The sequence below is a fragment of the Mus pahari genome, chromosome 4 (genome assembly GCF_900095145.1).
Source record: "Mus pahari chromosome 4, PAHARI_EIJ_v1.1, whole genome shotgun sequence".
NCBI lineage: Eukaryota > Metazoa > Chordata > Mammalia > Rodentia > Muridae > Mus > Mus pahari.
The window spans coordinates 26,469,757-26,474,947 of record NC_034593.1 but is presented as its reverse complement, the minus strand read 5'-3'; positions in this window follow the sequence as shown (position 1 = coordinate 26,474,947).

The window sequence follows — 5,191 nt, the reverse complement described above, 5'->3', positions numbered from 1 at the left end:
ACAGATTCAGGAATTGCCACTGACTCCAGAGAAAATACTTTGTCCAAAATGGATTAAAGGAAAGACATATGGGATTGTTAACTACCAATCTCTGGCAAGACAGTGTGAGATACTTATAAGAAATTAGGGGACTGTCCAGGTAGTCAAATGTCTCTACAATTGTTTTCATTTTAGAAGCTATATTTGGTGCTTCCTATACACTCATGTAGTATTTAATTTGTTCTTGGGTTTCTGATGGTGTTGAAGACTAATTATAGTCTCATAAGCAAACATTAAAGATAAGATATAGAACTAAAACATGGTTTTCAGATTCTGTTACAGGCTAAAATCAAAACATAATTCAGGTATAGAATTGTAAACCATTTAAGTTAGGAATGATATTAGAGTACTTTATTTAATGGACATATATGATGGACTGGATGTTAATTGTATATAATACTCTATAATTTACATCATTGTTGAGGTTGTATGCAATTCATTTCTGAGAAAAAAATTTTTTTTATTGGACAGAAAAGGTGAGATGTTGGAGATTGGTGCTAATGCTTTGAATCTGTGTGTCCAGACACCAAACATCCTTGTCCCCAATTGGTTTTTGATAAATCAGTAAAAATGCTAGTGGCCAATGGTTGGACACAAAGCTGGACGTTTAGAGTTGCATGGGTAGGACACGGCAAGAATCACAAGGACTGGAAGAAGAAGAAGGGAACACAATAGCAGCAGCAGATAAAGCCAACCGGCCATGTGCATTTTTGAGTAAGTGGTCACTGGCCACTTCCCTGATTGGGCCTGGGGTAGCAGGGGAAGGTTTAGGAGTACCCAACCTTTGAGGTAGCCAAAGCATTTAAAAATAAGCTAGTGTGTGTGTGTGTGTGTGTGTGTGTGTGTGTGTGTGTGTGTGTGTGTCTTTTATCCATGGATCCAAAGATTCCCTGACTAGGTGGCTGGAAGCATGGCCCACCCAGGAGCATAAAGCAGAATAGATAAAACTCCATGCAACAGAAGGAGTTTTTCAAACATCAAGTCAAAGAGCAAAAGACTGAAGGTTTTGCAAGACATAGATTGAAGACAGAGAAGAGTGGAGATGAAGTTTCATGGTAAGTTTGGATAGTATTTCCTTTAGTATTCTGTTGGTGTATTCTACCTTACCATAGATCTGTTAAAGGTATGGGGTATGAAAATGCCAAGGTATATGTAGAACTTAAAATACCCTGGGTGACTTGAAAGGTAAATTATGGACAGTTGTCTGATTGGAAGAAAGTAGGTAGCCCCAAGCGAGAGACTATATTAGAGAACAGAAGGGTGGTGTACTGGCCATTCCCAGTTGCCTGCTTTGCTATATTTGGAATGAATTACAATCCAAAAAATGAAGGGCACCTGTGATACAGCTTTTGAGGCAGACACAAGCTTTTGATATAGATCTTCAAGTGGGATGACACATGCTTTTGGTCTGGATCTTGAGGCATAGTGGTCATGATAATCTTAGGCCCAGGCAGGGTGGTAGATGTCTTTAATCACAGGAGATAGAAGCAAACAGATCTCCGAGTTAAGGCCAGCTTAGGACAGAGAAAGTTACAAGAACAGCTTAGGTCCAGACATGGTGGTACAGACCTGTCATCTGAACCGTACCTTCCACTGGAGGCCTACATAAGGATAATGGAAGGAGGAAGGATTCTTTCTTCACATGCTTGCACTTCTTTGCCAGTGTGCCTGTTGGAACCTACTTCTTCGAGATTCCATCCTATGCAGAAGGCTAGCTGAAACATCTAGCCTCATGGGACTGAGTAACACAGATGCCCATTTTTAGATTAATTTGATGGCAGGCTGTAAGTCATTCCAATAATTTCTCTTAATATGTAGAGGCATTCCATAAGTTCTGTGACTCTAGAGAACCCTGACTAATATAGGTGGTCACTGTTGCCCTTTTGTTAGTGGTTGGATAGATGTTGCCCAAGCCAGAGAATATATCTTTGCAGACTAAAAGATATGTAAGGAATTTTACAGTAAGCATATAAGTGAAGTCCATCTGCTAATTGCAACCAGGAATCAGTCCATGGGGCTAGTCAGTGAGAAAAGTAGGGGGTTGAATAGTAGACATAGGGTTAGTCCACTGACATGCATTTCAGGTTTGAGTTAGGTTCTATAGAAAGGTCTTATCTGCCGGAGTGAGAGTTGGGTGGGTTTGGAGAAAGAAGAGATTTAGTATTAGAGTTAATTATCTGATGTAAGCAACCTAGAACTCATAGTCTTCAAGAAGATAGATGGGGCGTCCCAACTTCACCCAAATTGTGGTAACACCAACCACAAGGAAAAACTGCCCCATGCCTCGGCTGCTGGCAGGGATCTGCTCAAACTATACTCTATTGAGGTGATTGCCATGCTCTGCTTGGTCAAAGTAAGGTCAGTCTTCCCACGTGTCTTCTCCACAGGATAATCTTTCTGACCTGGATCTGACAGCCAAAGCTGATGCTGCACTGTGCAGCAGCTGAAGATTAAAGGCTGTCTTTGCCTGATCCAGAAGCAGTCTGCTTCTCCTTCTTGGGTAAATAAATCTCCTCTGTGCTAAGAATTTGGTGCCTGAGTGTCTTCCCCACAGACTCAAGGAGCTCAGTGGACAAAGTTCAGTCTATGTGTAAGGGCATGAATTTTATTTCCTGAACCTACATAAAAGAAGATGACTAGAACTGACTCCACAAAACTGGTCTCTGACCTCGATGTGAGTACCTTTTCAACAACAACAACAACAACAACAACAACAACAACAACAACAACAACAACAGTAAATAACTGGGGGGGGGTGTTGTAGAGAGATGGCCCAGCTTTGGAGAGCACATGCTCTTCTTACAGAGGACCCAAACTCGGATCTTAGTATGCATGCCAGGGAGTCACAATCATTGGTAGCCCCATCTCCTGGAAATCCACAGCCTGTAAAATGTTTTGAATAGATTGTTAGTGGGTAGGGAGTGTGTTGGTGTTTAGAGACAAATGAGTATATTTGAAAGAAACACTGTGGGCAGAGTGGAGTGGTGTATGTTCAGCTGCACGTGAAGTTGGTTTTATTACCATAACATGATGTACAGAGGAGATATTGACTCTTTTAAGCTTAAATTTTGATTTAAGGGCTCTAAAGGATGTAACAATGCTGCTCAGGACTACATTTCCTTGAGTGAATACAGTAGGCTGCTCTTTCCCTGGGCTTTGCCACTGACAGTTAACAGATGAGCTCAGTAGCCTTCTGTAGAGTATGGGAGGGAACACATTCTCTCNACCATTTAAAATAAGCAAGATATCCAGATAGAATTGGGCTAAGTGGAGGGACTTTACTTCAGAAGATGCTTGCCTGCTTGGAAAATAATCATTCAAAGTTAAGCCACTTTCCTGTTTAGGGAAAGTTCAGTCCACCTATTCAAATTTAAATTCTCTGCTCCACCATTCACAGTATTTGAAAGGCATTTTATAATGTATGAGTTTTTCAAATTAGGATATCTTTTACCTTTCACCATTTCATATGTATATAACATAACTTGATTATATCCACCCTAACTCTCATCTCCTATACCCTGACTTCCAACATGTCTCCCTCCNACCTTCATGTTTTGTAAATTAGTGATTCTGATTTATGTATGAATTCTACCTGGACAAATAGTAATACCTCACAATATTCAAATAGTAGCAAAACTTTAATGAAGACAAAATCCNTTGCTGATGGTCAAAGTGGTGAGTAAGGGTTATAAATGACTGTCTTAGCAGATTTCTTATTAGNATAAAGGAATAGATTAGTATTGTGGAGCAGCTTAGTTGGCACTTTTAAACTATATAGAAAATAACATCATGTTTACTCAAATGCCTACTGTTTTGAGATGAACATGAGTNTAAAAGAAAATGTCCTGGTTACTCCTATGTTGCTGTGGCAAATTCCATGACTCAAAGTGTCTTGGGTAGATTTGATTTACAGTCCAGGATACCACCTGTCATCATGATGTCTGGGTGAGAACTCAAAATGGAGCTGGAGGATTACATGATGGACTCTGCTGATGCTGCCAACAGTGCTGGGACCTCCCTGGTCAATTTACAAAAAGAAATGTCCCATAAGCATGCCCACAAACTAATCTAATCTGAGAAACTGTTGAGGTTATCTTTCCCCACATGACTCCAGCTTGTGTCAAGGTAACAACCAAAACTAACCAATACAGAAAACATTTGTAAAATTTCAAGTTTCACCATTTTATCAAGTAATAATCATATAACTCAAATAATCTGTACATCAGAGAAACTGCTTTCAATATAGAAGGAGGACAATTTCTTCACATCTTCTGTAATAGGTACTAACTACGGAAGACCCACATTAGAATGTTACAGATGTTGGAATCTGGTATCTGGTGTCATGGCTCACTGGTGTCATGCCATTTTGTGAGAAAACTTGTATGCACACCCTCTGGTTATATTANAGACAAGCCATTAGGAGGAAGGACACAAGTAAGATTTAAAGACTTCATTTTCAGCTTGCATACCCATTACACAAATACACACTTTCATCTGGTCTTTGCAAACTCTCACACATCATACAGTTTATTGGCTCAACATTCTTTTCTGGTGAGTTTAAATGTAAGTGGTCATGTCTGCCTTTCTGGAGTTCTTGAAGGAAAAGNTTTACATCCTGGTTAGGAATATATTCTTGCTTCAAAACAATATAGTTATGAGATTTTTGAACTAATTTTAANTTTACTTAAATAAAATTTCATGATAATTTCTAGTAAAATACATCAATTTTTTTTAAAACTTGTATGTAGCTTTACTAGTATTCAAGGCAAATCAGANGGCAGTCATTTTTAAAAGTGTTAGGGCTAGGGTTATGGTTAGAATAGAATTTGCTCAAATAATTCTATGCTAAAATCAAATGATCATACTTTAACATTTTNACTAGAATATATGGCCACTGTNTCAGTAACTTGAGTTCATTTACATTGTTCCAACCCTGCTTAAACAGCAAAACGCTCAAGCAATACTTCTGAGCAGTAATTTGAGTTTTCTTGTCAAATTCATGTTCATATAATACAATAGTAAACAAAAATTGTNAGCAAACTAAACCAGTTTGATATTTTACATAATTAATATATTTTATTGCATCTAAATGGTTTTTTATCCTTTGTACTGGGTAGGGGAGCAGGGGTGGGGGTGGGGTATAGGGAACTTT